The 14,491-nt window shown below is 47.6% G+C and overlaps 1 non-coding gene across 1 annotated transcript; it reads right to left on the reverse strand.

Annotated features, from left to right (window-relative positions):
- Window positions 1–11,041: 11,041 nt before the first annotated feature.
- TRNAR-CCU (transfer RNA arginine (anticodon CCU)) lies at window positions 11,042–11,114 on the reverse strand. Its single transcript has one exon. It is a non-coding gene; the product is annotated as a tRNA-Arg (tRNA).
- Window positions 11,115–14,491: the final 3,377 nt, after the last annotated feature.

The following is a 14,491-nucleotide window of genomic DNA, read 5'->3' on the forward strand; positions in this document are numbered from 1 at the left end:
TAAACAACAAGATCCTACTGTATAGCACAGGGAACTATATTCAGTATCCTGTGATAAACCATAATGGAAAAGAATATTTAAAAAAAAAAAAAAGAGAGAGAGAGAGAGAGATGGCAGTTGTGGAAGTGCTGAGGGACCCGGGTGGCCAGAATCCCTTTACACACCCGAGTCTCATCTGGGCACAAAGGCTCTTGATATGTATGGCCAAATTGCTTTCCAATTTACACTCCTGCCAAAGGACTACGAATCCTGAGCAGCACCGTCCAGAACGCCCTCGCCCTCCTCATGAGCCAGCGAATCATCTCACTCACGGAGGAGTCCACAGAGCCGTGAAGAGACACGCCCGGGTCTTTGAAGCTCCCCGTTCCCAGCAGCATCAGCATCCCCTGGGAACTTGCTAGAAATGCAAATGTTGAGGCCTCGCCCCAGTCCTACTGAGTCAGAAACTCCAGGGGTGGGGACCAGCAGTCTGGAAACAAGCCCTTCAGGTGTTTCTGGTGCCTGCCCAGGTCTGGGAGTCACTGATCTTGGGGAAGCTGCCTCAGCTGCAGGGGAAAGGAACATAATTGTTGATAAACCAAACCTGTGCCAGCTGGGGCACAGCCCAGGGCGAGGTCACGCCCATCTCTAGTTCACCCGAAGTGTCGATACCTCTTAGCTCCTTTGTATCTTTACTTTGGATAATTGGGACCATGTGGAAAATGTCACTCTTTCATGTGAAGGGTCTAGCTCTCGTAGACACTTCTTATTCAGACTTAGAGGTTTATTATGTGCCAGGCACATTATTATTATCCCCTTTTTTCCCTCGGGAGGGGAAAGGGAAGCTTAGAGCAGTTTAGAAACTTCCTAAGGTCACACAGCTAATAAGTGACAGCCCTGAAATTGGAACCCCGTCCATCTGCCAGAGACTGGGCTCTGAGCGGCCAGTGGGGATACTTACATAACGTGGGAGGCTTTCAAATGATTGGGTTTGTTGCTGTTGTTCTGGAATGTTCTGAAGCTTGGTCTCCAGTACCTCGAGAAGTGGCTTTCCCCTGCATCTTCTAACCTCAGACCCTGACAAGCCAAAGCGAGTCTTGGGCACACATAGCTCCTGCCTGGTTGACAGTCCCTAGCACATTAATGAGGTGACCTCTTACTTTGTGTGTGTGTGTGTGTTTGTGTGTGGAGGAAGATCTAGCATTCCAATTTCATTTAAATATTCATATAATAATTTTCAGACTTTATTACATTATATACATAAAACAATAAATTAACATGGGCATTTTTTGTGCATAAGGTATTGTTTTCTTTACGTTTCCCGCCTCCACTGTATAATGTTGCTTTAATTGTCTTTCATCTACTTATACTTATTTCCTTCCCACATGTCAGTAAGTTACACCTCCACTTGTTATAATTCGACATGTAGGAATTGCTTCTGGAGTGTTCAGACTCCAGGCATCCCCTGCCAGGTAAGTGTCTCAGTGTGTGTTACTTGCCCATGACACTTATTGTGGTGAGTTCTCAAATCCTGTCTCAAAGGACAGGTGGGGGCCGGAGGCACTTGGCAGGGCCGGGGCTCTGAGGGGACAGGGACACCGAGGCTGGGCCAGGGTGGCCCCTCTGCTCCCACCGTCTCCCTCAGGGGGGAGCCTACAGTTTGGGATTCACGCTGGCACCTGGCTGCCCCTGGGGCTCCTTGGCTCAGCATGTGTGCCAGTAGCCAGAGTGGACGAGGTGGGCCTGGCTCTTGCCACCCCAGAGGGTCCCCTGCAGAGCCTGAGGGGGGGGGCCTGCGATCACGAGAGGCTCCAGATATCCCCTTTTGGGGCTGCGGAAGGGGAGCCAAGCGAAATGTGAAGAGGTGCCTGAAAGCCCCGAGGAAACCGGTAGGCCTTTCCAGAAGTTCTATTTGTGGTAAGAAACGTTGGCATGGGGCAGCCGGCTCGACTGTAAAAATAGACCGAGGTGCCGAGAAACGGCTCAATTCTGGAAGCCAATGCCCCTCTGCAGAGGAAGAGAGCTTGAGCAAGAGTAGGGGAGGCTCTGCCCCTCTCTGCTGCTTCCCTCTGAACCCCAGCACCAAAAAGAGAGAGAGAGACAAAAGCTAAACAGTTTGAAATGAACTCTTGAGTGTCGCCATGTCTTTCCTGTCATAAATGGGGCCCCTGGAAACACAGGGCGAAAGGAGGGTTTCATACAAGTGCCTGGAAACCAAACGGGGCCACAGTCCCTGTCTGCCAGGACCGGGCTCCCCATCACTACGTTCTTTCTCTCCTTTGCCTCCAAATGAGTGAGACGACTGAAAAAACAGGGTCCAGGGACTTCCCTGGCGGTCTGGTGGTTAAGACTCTGCACTTCCACTGCAGGGGGGCACGGGTTCGATCCCTGGTCGGGGAACTAAGATCCCACATGCCCCGCGGAGTGGCAAACAATGAAAAAGAAAAGAAAGGGAGAGAGGGAGGGAGGGAGGACGGAAGGAAGGAAGGAAGAAAATAGGGTCCAACGTGCAGCAGCAGGAGGGAGTGTGGCTAGACAGAAAATGTAGACCGGGAAGGGAGCAAAGACAGGACCCCTGAGAATGGCTGGTCTGGAGACCCTCCTTTACTACACCAGGCTGACAGCCTAATGAGGGGTTAAGATGCAACCATGAAAGGAGAAAAAGAGACTCCTGAGGTCCTCCCCTGACTCTGGAGGTCTGCCATTGCCCTCTGTCTGTTCCGGGGCTCACGTGACTCCTCTCTTGGGCACGAACTTCCACTCTCTTAGGAGGGCTGCCCTTGCCTCTCCGCAGCAGCGAGAGGGCAGAAACCACCAGCTGCAGACGTCCACCCGATGCCTGACATCACGGTGGAAACAAGCCTGAAGGCGCTCTGGGTGGTCCTGAGTAACCCCGCCACATTTTCCAGGACTCCTGGCCACGTTAAGGCTGCTATGAACAGACATAAATGTACGGGGTCACCGACAGAGTTATGCTTCTTGGAAAGTGTTGCTTTATCTTATGGCCCGAGAAAAGGAGCTTATACCCCATGTCTCCTCAGCTGGAACTGGGATACGTCAATCAAATCCGCTTGCCCCTCCTCCCCCAGGAGATGGGTGGGGTCTGCACCTCCCTCCCTTTTCTCTTTTCAGCCAAGAACTGTCAACGTCCAGCTGCGGCTTTGCACTCAGCTGCCACTCAGCCTGCTGGAGTTGAAAGGTCAAATGTCATCTGGAATTAGCAGCCCGGCTTACCAGCAGCTCTTCTGTCTTCGGAGAACACGAGGGCAGCTCTCAGAGAGAGGGCTTAGGCGGGGACTAGAGAGGGGATTCCCTCTCCGCCAACGGAGGAAGCTCACCCATCCTGGAGGGAAAATGGCAGGATCTGCCCCAGGACCTTTATAGCTGGTTGAGATCCCCATTCAAACAAAGCAGGTGGGAGAATGAGGGAGGCTGTCAGGAAGATAGAAAGAAAGCAGGACAGAGAGTACTGAGGGGGAAGGAGCCCCCAGCCAGGCTCAGGAGGGCCAGTGCATTGAGAGATCCACCTGCAAGCTGGATTCAGTAGGGCACTTGGTTTTTGCACGCATGCACAGAAAAGCCTTCATCCACATATTTACAACGTTGGACTGAGTAAAAACGGGTTCCTTTTTTTCCCGGAAACATCCCGTTTCTTTGAGCCGAGCTTGTCCAATCACGTAATTCTGGTAGGGCCCTACCATTCACAGCACCCCGCCCTCCTCTGCAGGAGGTGGGCACATGACCCAGGCCCAGCCAATCAGAGTGCTCCCTCGACCTGAGATGGGCCAATCACTTCCTAGGCAGATGGAGTTGCAGGGAAGTGTCTCGTGCCTATTCTGGGTGGGGCACTGGAAGCACGTGGTTTGGGGTTGCAGGCAGCAGACCTTCTCCCAACCGCATTGAGAACCCACTTCCGAGAGACAGATGAACCAGTTTGAGCGAGCACATGGATGGCAGCCCTGGAGTCCAGGATCTATTTGTGCCCAGTGCCAGATCCACCCCATCCTTTCCCGGTAAGTAAATCAATAAACCTTCTCTATCTTGGTCTGTTACATTTTTGGCGCTTGCCACCACGCAAGCCCTGACTACTACAAGGAATATTTGGGTACAGGAAGGACCCTACAGTCTGTGAAAGAGCTTTCTGGTATGTAGTTATTGTAGCCTTGCACCAAGAGTAAAACAGAAATGTTTAGCTTAACTTGAGAAAGTCGAGTGTCTCCAGCCCCTTGAGGAGCACTTTTTGACCTTAGTGTTCTGTCTGCAGCTACTGCTATAGGTCAGGGTGAGGGAATGAAAGCAGAAAAAAGTACCTCACCCGCGAAAGGGCCACACAGACGTTGAGTTGATGAGCATCACTTAACCACCAGCGGAAGGCTGGTTTCTCTGGCAGGTCCTGGGGTTTGAAATGGAGTTCCCTGGTTAGGGGATGGCCCGTCTTTGCCAGAGCTTTCCCTCGTACTCTAGTGGGGGTCTGATTAGGCTCTTCTCCACAGGGAGGTGGCTTTGTGCCTGAAGGCGTCTGTCTGTCTGACCCTGCTCTGAGAGGGCGTTAACCAAACTCTGCCGGTAGCCTGGGGCAGCCGGCCTTCAAACACAGACCATCTGTCACGCAGACCTTTCACTCTTTCAGTCCAGCCTTCCCTATCACTTCTTCTGAAATTGGGCATGTTTCCCAAACTGACAATTGCCCGGTCCACAGTGTTCCTTGCTGAGTGTCCCTACAGGAGAGACAGGGAACACACTGGATAAAAACAGCAATCTTTACTCCCTGCCCTAGTAAAAGGACTGTTTTGCCAGGCTGCTATGCATGCCATTCGTGTCTTCCATTTGACTTCACATGATGAAAATTGTCTAGAAGATGGGCAGGAACTCTAGATGATCTCTTTCTAGAAGCATTGGAAGAAGGATGTTTTGTAATGAAACAAATTGGAAGTCAAGCCCAGGCTTAACCACTTACTTGCTTTTGACCTTGGATAAGTTCTATGGACCTATGAACCTCAGTTTTCTGCTCCATACTGTGGGAATAATAACACTGCAGTGTTTAAGACTGGGTTGAGTTGTGAGTGACAGAGTTCTGAACTCAGTAGCTTAAAACACTCATGTGAAAGACTCCTGTGGATGGCGGTTGCCAGGGGCTGAGGGAAGGGGAGAATGGGGAGTTATTGTTTAATAGATGTAGTTTCAGATTTACAAGAGGAAATGAGTTATGGTTGCACAACAGTGTAAATGTATTTAATACTACTGAACTGTAACCATAAAATGGCTAAGATGGTAAATTTTATGTTATGTGTATTTTAACTCGAAAAGTAAAATAAAATAATTTTTAAAATGTTTAAATAAAATTTAAACATTTTATTTACAATAAAATGTTGAAATAAAATTTAAAAAAAGATGGATTCACTTTGTTATAAAGCAGAAACTAACACACCAGTGTAAAGCAATTATACTCCAATAAAAATGTTTAAAAAAAAAGATGGGGGCTTCCCTGGTGGCGCAGTGGTTGAGAATCTGCCTGCCAATGCAGGGGACACGAGTTCGAGACCCGGTCTGGGAAGATCCCACATGCCGCGGAGCAACTGGGCCCGTGAGCCACAATTACTGAGCCTGCGCGTCTGGAGCCTGTGCTCTGCAACAAGAGAGGCCGCGATAGTGAGAGGCCCGCGCACCGCGATGAAGAGTGGCCCCCGCTTGCCACAACTGGAGAAAGCCCCGCACAGAAACGAAGACCCAACACAGCCATAAATAAATTAATTAATTAATTAAAAACAAAAACAAAAAAAAACACACAACTATCTATTTAAAAAAAAAAAAAAAAAAAAAGATGGATTAAACACCTGCTCCCCACCCCAAATTACAAGACTCCCAAGGCAGGCAGTCAGGGCTACTTGGATGAGCCTATGAAGTCATCACAGACAGGCTCCTTCAGTTTTCCCACATTAGCTTCCATTTCAAAGGTCACCTCATAGTCCAAAATAGCTGCTAGAGCTCCAGCCATTATGTTCCAGATTACAAGAAAGAAGAGCTACATTCTGACTCCCTTTTTAGGAGCCTTCCCTAAAGTCCACAACAAAACTGCTTATATTTCATTGGCTAGAATTTAGTCAAATGGCCATGTTTGGCTTCAAAGGAGTCTGGGAAAGGTAGTTGTGGTAGGAATCCTCTACTCCCTGCTTCCTGGTGTTAACTCCCTTGTGTAATTCCCTCCCCTTGAGTGTGGGCCAGACCTAGTAACTTTCTTCTAATCAATAGAATATGGGAAAAGTGATAGGATGTCACTTCTGAGATTAGGTTACAAAGAGATGGTGACTACTGTCTTGGGTGCCCTCTCTTGCTCTTTTGCTCTGAGGAGAGTCAGTGCCATGTTGTGAGCTGCCTTGTAGAGAGACCCCCGAGATAAGTAACTTATGTCTCTGGTCAAAAGCTAGTGAAGACTTGTGGCCCTCAGTCCAGCAGCCTCATGAATGAGCTTGGAAGAACATTCTCCCCCAGTTGAGCCTTCAGATGCCTGCAGCCCCAGTGGATATCTTGACTGCAATCTCTTGAGAGACCTGATCCAGAAAACCCACAAAACTGACCCACAGAAACTGTGAGATAATAAACGTTTGTTGTTTTCAGCTAAGTTTTGGGCTTATTTGTTACACAGCACTAACTAACTAATATAGTTTTCCAGGTGGACACATTCCCAAGGTTCTGTTAGTAAGAAGGAAGGGGAAGATGGAATTGGGAGGCAAACAACAGTCACTGTCACCTGTACCTACCTCACAGGACTGTTGTGAGGATGAAGTGAGTTAAGTCTACAAAGTGCCCACCTACAATCTACCAGCACCCAGGAAGTGCCTAAGGAGAGGTGGTTAGTGAAGGGCCACCATCCAGGGTCTATTTGCCAGGCTTCTCACCAGGCTCTTCTAGGAGACACGGCTGTGCTGTGTCTAATATGTGATTTTCCCGGGCTCCCTCTCCCCTTTCAGACAGTTCAGACCCCCTCCGCAGATCCAACCAGTAGAATGACTACTCCTGCAAAACCAAAGATCCCCAAGCCAGCTGGTGGGCTCACACGACAGTGAGATTTTAGAGGGAAAGGGTCTGAGAGCCCCTGGAATCCAGTTCCCCCCGCATTTACAGTTTGAACCAGACACTTGCTTGAGATCATTCAGCCTCAAGGCAGAAGTGGAAGCTGGACGCCCCCGCCCCAGCAAGGAGAGATACCCCAGGTCTCTGCTCCACCTTCTTTTGCACCACTGTTGCTGAGGCAGAACCCAGGATTTGGAACATTTAGAGAGTTTCCTATAAAAAGACTGTACTAGTTCAACCGAAATTTCTTTCCGCAAGAGGAGTTGAGGTCAGGTGTATGAGGTAGTTTTGAGTGAATGAGTGTCGTATTTCTTTCCAGTTTTCCTTTAGGCAATTGGAAGTGATTCCTCTTGTCTGTCTAGAGAGACCTGAAGTCCTTGCAGTCCCCCAAGAGCCTGTCCTTTGTGGGTGTAACTGGGAGAAAAATCTAGAGACTGATCCCCTGGGTCCCACAGTAATGTGTGCACCTAACTGAGGCAAGAATTGTCTCCCCCTTGTGTGATCACCCTTCTCCCAGGACGTAGGGACTTTGTCACCCTGGAAGAATGTGTACTCACGAATCATTTCACATAAAATGAACTCCCACTTTTTCAGAACAGGTTGAGACCAAGGGCTTTCAGTGAAAACAACTGTTCTGGGGAGGGAAAAAAACTAATAATAAGTCCCAAGACTTTTTTTTCTTAATCTCCTTCTATCATGATGGGAAGTAAGATGTACCAGTATTCTTGCTCCAGATTTTTATTAGTGAGCTAGGATATACGAGAACTTAATAAAATATTCACAGAAGGCTTAACTGCATTATTAAAAGCCTTCTTTCCCAGGCCTTTGAATTTTGTAAAAGCAGCAATTTCTTTAAAATCAGTGAGTGTGAGCGGAAACGGATGCACATGTGGGGTATTACTCTTCTTTAATGCTGGGTTAACATGCTTTTAATAAATTAAAAAAATTGACTCTCATAAGTTTCTAGCATGAAGTTGCAGGTGCTTATCAGCGTCCTGCTTGTAAAATGCAAAGGAACCCAACCAATGTCAAAGCTGTATGAGCAGAGACTGGTCCCTAACGTCCCTAGGAACACCTAACTTGAAAAGTCCAACGTGACCTGGAGGGATAAAGCATGGAGAGGACAAGCACTCTCATTTAGAAAGTTGTCGCAACAAAATGATGCACAGAGAGTTTGAATGCCTTCCCTTGAAAGGGAAAGCCAGCCGAGCTGTGCGAGCGTTTGTGTGTGTGTTTGTGTGGGCATGTGCACATGTGTGAGAAGGTGGGGCTTTGGGTGGGAGAAGAGTGTTAAGGAGGAAATTCATACTTTTATCGTGATAAGGAACAGGAGCATTTATTACACAGTCGGGAGCTGGTACGTGTCCTGCTTAAGACTTCATGATGAGTAACTGATAGCTGTTTAGCTTAGCGACAAAGTTAGGACTGGTACGTGGGTGACTGTTTTTCTTTACACCCCGCTCTGCCATTATATTCTCTATTAGTAATTTGATATGCTCAAAAGATAGAGTGAGTTGACTGTTTGCTGACAATGGGTCTCTTTCAGGTAGTGTCATCCACAGGAAACATTACCATTGGGTTTTTGTGACCCTGGCATCAGTATTTAGCTGGTGGCAACTCCCTGACATTCACCTTTTCAGACTTTAGGGGGTGGCCTTGTAACCCCAGAGCTAAAACTGCATGTACAAAGGTTCCTGGTCAAAGTGTGTCTGTGTGGGGACCCAGCGCACACCAGGGTTCATTGGGGATGGCTTCCCTGTCTGGGCATGTGGCTCTCAGTCTCACTGGCGATCGTGTGTTTGCAGTGAACCGTGAATATTCTCCTCTGAGGGGCTTCCTTGGTGGCGCAGTGGTTGAGAATCTGCCTGCCAATGCAGGGGACACGGGTTCGGGCCCTGGTCTGGGAAGATCCCACATGCTGCGGAGCAACTAGGCCCGTGAGCCACAACTACTGAGCCTGCGCGTCTGGAGCCTGTGCTCCGCAACAAGAGAGGCCGTGATAGTGAGAGGCCCGCGCACCGCGATGAAGAGTGGCCCCCGCTTGCCACAACTAGGGAAAGCCCTCGCACAGAAACGAAGACCCAACACAGCCAAAATAAATAAATAAATAAATAAATAAATAAATAATTAAAAAAAAAAAATTCTCCTCTGAGTCCAGCCTCAGCTGGAGAGTAATCGGGGTCTGGATGGATGGCTGTCTCGGGCTGGACGGGGTAATCCAGGTCAGGGAGAACACGGTGGGCTCACTCTGGTTCATGGGGTGGGTCACAGGATTTGCTGTGTGAAGCTGAAGGAAAAACCTGGACCCTGAAGAGGCTTGTATGGGAAAGCACCAGTTGGGGTCTGCAGGAGGAAAGGGGTAGCCACGGCACGTGGTTACTAAAAGCAATGACACACAGGAAGTGAGTGATTATAAGAGTAGGCTGTTTGGTCATCAAGTCAGTGGCTCAAGGAGAGAGGTTAGTGATGGGCTATGTCTGGGACTCACCAGTGCATCTTTACATTTTTCTCCTTACACGTTTGGAGGAAAACTTGTTGATTTTTTTTTTTTTTTCTGTCATATGCTCAGCACTGTCAGAGATTTTTCGTCCCAGGAGGACGTGCTGGTGTTTTAGCAAACTAGGACTTCTCACCTGAAGCTTGTAAAGCGCTAGATGGAATCCTAACAGCAATAAGGGTGGGCACTAATGGAGCCGTGCTGTGAGCCAGGGATTGTTCTGAGTGCTTTGCATGTGTTTAAGAGCTGACTCCTGGCTGAGAACAGGCAGAGGGGAGTGTCCAGAGGCTGGGCAGGAGGTAGTCAGGAAGCCTTCTGGGTGGGATTCCCTAGTATTAGTTAGACGAATGGAGTTTTACTCCACAAACATGGGTTTTTAAAATGTCACAATCCTTAAAAAAATTTTTTAATTAAAAAAATTTTTTTAATTTAGAAAATTTTCCAGTTTTATTGACATGTAATTGACACATAACATTGTGTAAGCTTAAAGTGTACAACGTTGATTTGATACACTTATAGTGCAGAATGATTATACCATCATAGTATTAGCTAACACCTGCATCACGTCGCATAATTACCATCCCTTTTTTGTGGTGAGAATATTTAAGATTTTCTCTCTTAGCAACTTACAAGTATATAACACAGCATTATTAACTATAATCACCATGCTGTACATTAGATCCCCAGAACTTACTCATCTTATAACTGGAAGCATAACCTTTGGCCATCTCCCCATTTCCCCCAACTCCCAGCCCCCGGTAATCACAATTCTTACCCTCTGTTTCAGTGAGTTCGGCTTTTTTAGATTCCACATGTAAGTGATATCGTGAAGTATCTGTCTTCCTCTGTCTGACTTATTTCACTGAGCATAATGCCCTCAAGTTTCATCCATGTTGTGACAAATGGCAGGATTTCCTTATTTCTCATGTTGAATCATGGTTGAATCATGTTCCATTGTATATATATACATATAAACCAAATCATCTTTTTCCATTCATCTGTTGATGGATGCTTCCGTTTTTTCCATATCTTGGCAATTATGACTAATGCTGTGATGAACATGGGAGGGCAGATGTTTTCATTTCTTTTGAAATGAGATTGCTGGATTGTGTGGTAGTTCTATTCTTAATTTTTTGAGGAGCCTCCATACTGTTTTCCATGGTGGCTGCACCAATTTACATTCCCACCAACAGCGCACAAGTGTTCCCTGTTCTCCGCATCCTCTCCAACACTTGTTATCTCTTACATTTTTGATGATATCCATCCTAACAGGTGTGAGGTGATAGCTCATTGTGGTTTTGATTTGCATTTACCTGATGATGAGTGATGTTGAGCACCTTTTCATGTACCTGTGACCTTTTGAATGTCTTCTTTGGAAAAATGTCTATTCAGTTCCTCCACCCATTTTTTTAAAAAATATTTATTTATTTATTTGGCTGCACTGGGTCTTAGTTGTGGCACGTGGGATCTTTAGTTGCGGGAGGCAGGATCTAGTTCCCTGACCAGGGATCGAACCTGGGCCTCCTGCATTAGGAACATAGAGTCTTAACCACTGGACCACCAGGGAAGTCCCCTTCACCCATTTTAAAATCAAATTGTTTTTCACTTGTTTTACTATTGATTTGTATGAGTTTGTATTGAGTGTACACTGGGCACTGAAAACCTGGGCAGCCATCTTGCCACTATAAGGAGAGAATGTGCACTTGAATGAAACCACCACAGAGAAAACTAGATTCACGAGACACTGAAAGGGATTCCTGATGCCACGTTTGAGTACCTAGATCCAGCCGTTCCTGAAGCCACAGCTCCATCTGCATTTTTCAGTAACGTGGGCCAATTGGTACCCTTTTACTGAAGCCAGTTTGAACAGGTTTTCCATCAGGGACAAGGGAAAGAGAACCGACACGTGGTGTCGAAGCACACTGGACCTCAGTACCAAACTGAGGTTCGGTATCATTGGGCAACTTTCCCAAGGTCATAAAGGGCAGTTTGTATCATTGAGTTTTGGATATTAACCACTTATCAGATCTATCATTTGCAACTATTTTCTCCCATTTCATAGGTTGTCTTTTCCTTTTGTTCATCTTTCTTTTGCTGTGCAGAAGCTTTTTAGTGTGATGTAGTCCTGCTTAACTAATTTTTGCTTTTCTTGCTTGTGCTTTTAGTATCATTTCCAAAAAAATCATTGCCAAGAACAATGTCAAGGAGTTTTTCCCTATGTTTTCCTCTAGGAATTTTATGGTTTCAGTTCTTATGTTTGTCTTTAATCCATTTAGAATTAAGTTTTGTGAGTAAGATAAGGGTCCAATTTCTTTCTTTTGCATATGGTTATCCAGTTTTCCCAACACCATTTGTTGAAGAGATTATCCTTTCCCCATTGAGTAGTCTTGTCAAATATATGAGAGGGTTTATTTTTGGGCTCTTGATTCTGTTCCATTGGTCTATGTGTCTCTTTTTTGCCAGCACCATACTATTTTGATACTATAGCTTTGTAATATAGTTAGAAATCAGGAAGTGTTATGCTTCCAGCTTTGTTCTTCTTTCTCAGGATTGCTTTGGCTATTTTGGGGTCTTTTGTGGTTCCATACAAATTTTAGGACCTTTTTTTTCTATGTCTGTGGAAAATGCCACTGGAATCGTGATAGAGAGATTGCATTGAATCTACCTATAGATGGCTTTGGGTAGCATGAACAAAATGTCACAATTCTTTATTCCTCTCAATCAAATAGAACGTGTTGTGAGCCACCATCTGTTCAGTACTGGGGCTTCCCACCTTTGCTCCTCAGATTTAGGAGAAAGTCTCAGGAGCAAATGGGGTCAGACATGTACAGAAATGCCCTCCCATCCTGAATCCACACTGAGACTGCTCTGTGCTCCGACCCAGGCATCAGGAGCCCTCAAAGGTGGCAGCTCCACTGCTTGTGAGGCAAGCTTGGGGACCAGGGTCTCTCCCAGGCGCCAGAAAGAGCCGTGTTCCTAGTATTGAGGGCCCTCACCCCCCATCTCCTCTCAGGGGGCTCTGTAAGGCCCCAGGCCCTTCCGAAACTTCTCTCCACCATGCCCACTTGTGTCTCCCCTCACCCCAAAACTCTTCCCTCCAGCATCCTAGAGGGAAGTGTTCCCTTCTTGGGGCTCACCTTCCTGCGTGTGCTTGCGGACTGAAATGCTCAAACTGGCCTTGCCCCTTGACACTGTAATTGTTCTTTATCGCCCATTAAGCAGGGACCAGCTTTGCCTAGCACAGTACCTGCTATAAAGTGAAAGCAATGACCTTGGGAAAGTTGCCCAATGATACCGAACCTCAGTTTGGTACTGAGGTCCAGTGTGCTTCGACACCACGTGTCGGTTCTCTTTCCCTTGTCCCTGATGGAAAACCAGTTCAAACTGGCTTCAGTAAAAGGGTACCAATTGGCCCACGTTACTGAAAAATGCAGATGGAGCTGTGGCTTCAGGAACGGCTGGATCTAGGTACTCAAACGTGGCATCAGGAATCCCTTTCAGTGTCTCGTGAATCTAGTTTTCTCTGTGGTGGTTTCATTCAAGTGCACATTCTCTCCTTATAGTGGCAAGATGGCTGCCCAGGTTTTCAGTTTCCCAGGGGTAAGCTGCAACAGAAGTCCAGGTTGAGTCTTGTTGGTGCTGCTGATTGGGTCACCTGTCCAGTCCTGAGCCAATCACTGTGTTGAGTGGAATGCACTGCTTTGATTGGCCAGGCCTGGGACCCGTGGCCATCCTCTGAACTAGGAATGGCTTCATCTCTACCCAAACCTTGTGAATTGAGAGTGGGGGAGGGGCGAATCTTCAAAGGAAAATCCAGGCCCTGTTGCCAGGAAGAGGAGGACAGGAGGCCGGGCAGATTACAACATCAAGTGCCACTGCAGCATCCTTCACCATCAGCTCCTGGCCGGGCCACTGGGGTCCTTAATCAATTGCTCCACCTCCTCCTGCCCAGATTCACCTACCTTCACACCAGCATAGGCTGAGGAAGTGGAGTGGGTGAGGGTGTTTCAGCACTTGGGGCCCAGGCCCTGCTGCACCTTCCAGGCATGGTACAGGTGGATCCCCTGCCTCGGGGGGAGGTCTCTACTGGGTTGAATAGTATGCCCCCCAAATTTGTGTCCACTCAGAACCTATGAATATGACCTTATTTGGAAATAGGGTCTTTGCAGATGTAATCAGGTTACGGTGAGATCATACTGGATTAATACGGGCCTTAAATCCAATGTCCAGTGTCTTTATGTGAAAAGGGAAATTTGGACACAGATGCACACAGGGAGAAGGCCGTGTGATGAAGGAGGTAGAGACTGGAGTGAGGCTGCCACAAGCCAAGGACACCAGGCATTGCCAGCAGCACCAGAAGCTGGGAAGAGGCAAGGAAGGATTCTCTCCTAGAGCTTTCAGAGGGAGCATGGCCCTGCCGACACCTTGATTTTGGACTTCTAGCCTCCAGAGTTGTGATAGAATAAGTTTTCCGTTATTATAAGCTGCCCAGTTTGTGATACTTTGTTACAGTAGCGGGAATCTAACACAGGGCCTTCCTGAGCCCACAGCGTTCTTGTCCCACCCCAAGGACTTCAAATGGGAAACTGGCCCCCTTCCAGGAGGAGAAGGAATTCTCTGCTGATGAAAGACTTTAGCAGAAAAGGCCACATTGTGTTTGCAGCTGGGACCACTTCAAAGGGAAGGCCCTTCCCCAGCCCCAGAGCCCAGCCTCTCATCTCCCTCAGGACGTCAGTGGTCAGCATGGTCCTCACTCCCCTCCTCGCCAGCTGCTCCAAGACCGAAAGCCCAGAGAGGGCTCTACTGAGCCAGTGACCTCGGGCAGCTAGAGCTACGGTGACCAGCGGGTCCTTGTGTGCCCAGGACTGTCTGGTTTTAGCACTGAAAACTCTGCATCCCGGGAACCCCTCGTTTCTGGGCAAGCCAGGAAGGGTGGTGCCTCTC

The sequence above is a fragment of the Balaenoptera acutorostrata genome, chromosome 15 (assembly GCF_949987535.1).
Source record: "Balaenoptera acutorostrata chromosome 15, mBalAcu1.1, whole genome shotgun sequence".
Lineage (NCBI taxonomy): Eukaryota > Metazoa > Chordata > Mammalia > Artiodactyla > Balaenopteridae > Balaenoptera > Balaenoptera acutorostrata.